This window comes from Austrofundulus limnaeus, unplaced genomic scaffold (assembly GCF_001266775.1).
Source record: "Austrofundulus limnaeus strain Quisiro unplaced genomic scaffold, Austrofundulus_limnaeus-1.0 Scaffold102, whole genome shotgun sequence".
NCBI classification, from domain to species: Eukaryota; Metazoa; Chordata; class Actinopteri; order Cyprinodontiformes; family Rivulidae; genus Austrofundulus; species Austrofundulus limnaeus.
Genome location: NW_013952504.1, coordinates 1,476,656 through 1,478,635, shown reverse-complemented (window position 1 = coordinate 1,478,635; position 1,980 = coordinate 1,476,656).

Sequence of the window (1,980 nt, the reverse complement as noted above, 5' to 3'; positions counted from 1 at the left end):
TGTGTGTGTGTGTGTGTGTGTGTGTGTGTGTGTGTGGTTATTTCCTATTTCCATTTTTGGCATACACACCTACTTGTGGGGACCAACTGGTACTTATGGGGACCTAAGCCTAGTCCCCATGTGGATAAATGCCATTGGTGGTGGTGGGTGTTAGGTTTAAGACTAAGGTTTGAATGAGTTAGGTTGGGTTTATGGTTAAGGGTCAGGGTAAGGCAATAAAAATGAATGGAAGTCAATGTAAAGTTCTATCAGGGGTAGAAGAACCAGTGTGTGTGTGTGTGTGTGGAGGGGGGGGGTGGAGGCAGTTCAGTCGACTCCACTGTTTCTGTACTTTCTATATCCTTCACCACAATATAAATATATGTATTAGTCTGATCAGCACAGGAAAGTGTAAAATTTTATGATTTTGCAAGCACACATTGATTGATGGATCACTTGGCATTTCTGGCACAATAAATATGAATGACCTTTGCTGCCTGCTGTTTCAARGTTGATGTGAAGGTGTGCATTTGGCTGATTTGCATATTGTGTCCCTAATACTGACATACGGTTGTTTCTTTAATGCTTTTRCCCCCCCTTTTGAGAATGCTGAGGTTTTCAGAATTATAAAGAAATGCTGATTAAAATTGTTTGGCCACCTGGGCAGTCYTTATGAGAAATGGAACTTTAAAAAGTTGTTTACAAATTTTACAACACAAAAAAAATTATAAAAGTGTTTCTGTGCTTTCATTTGCAGGGTCATTGTTATCAGCTTTGCACACTGATAGCTGTTTGTGAATACTTCTGATTGGTCTGCAGAATGAAAAGCTCAGTGTGTTTTATCAAATTTCAGTGGAATTTCAAATGTTCAAAAATATCTAAATGAATTACCAGCAAATCTGTAGAAGATGCTTAATAAAAAGGATAAGGGTTACAATTATGAGGGGATTGTATCATTTTTAAACTGCTTTACACCCACTGTTGAATTATAGGTGTCAGTAATTTATTTTATTTTATTTAATAGTAAAAAATATAATTATTATTATTGTATTAAACTAAGTAATTCWAATTTTCCTGATACATCGTGTTCTTCTAATTATTTGTTTAAAATCCTATAAAAGTCAAGAAGATAGTCTCTCTCAAACTTTTCCTGTATYCTGTATGTTCTGCTCTTCTATTTGTTTATGACACATACAGATACATACCATGTTTAAATGACACATAGTTAGCTTGTTAGTGCCCTGACAAAGAATTCCTGTGGCCAGAAAGCCAGATATAGACCAGTCACCCAGAAGTGGAAGGGCACAGTCATGCAATCTTCAGCACACCTCCGTTTTCAAACTTAAGTACAACAAAAACTCGCAGGTTTTCCTAAAACCTGTTAGAGCTAGCTCCAAACTGTAGAACAATTGACACATGTCATTGTAGATATTCAATAATGAGCACAMCTGTCCTAGTATACAACTCTCGTTTCAGATTTAGAGAATATTGTATTACCCCCACAGTGTTAGGTCATTGTTTCCTCAGCCATCCAGTCTAAATTGAGCCTGAGACCTGGCAGTAATGGGTGTCCTGTCTCCTGGGCTGATATGCCCAAGCTGAGACCCGGGGAGAGACAAATTAATTGAAACCACTGGAGTGCACGAGAGGGCAAAAGTAAAGGTGACTTTAGGGGATACTGTTGTTTGCAATAGTAATTTCACATGGAGTACCATAATCCCTTATAAATGTTGTTTTTCAGTTATGTTGTAATTGTTTTCTTTGATTTAAACAAAAAAAGTTTATTGTAAGTGAATATTTAGGGCAGCATTTCCCGAAGTTGGGGTCAGGACCCAAACTGGGGTCCCGAAACATCAAGGTGGGGTCCTGAAAAGATTTTCTGAATTAATTACGTTTTTGCCTTAGTTGTTACAAATGAGTGAGGTTAGTATATTTAAAATGGATAAATGTAGTATAAAATTATTGTTACAATGCCTGTCTTTAGTTGACCTGATACAAATG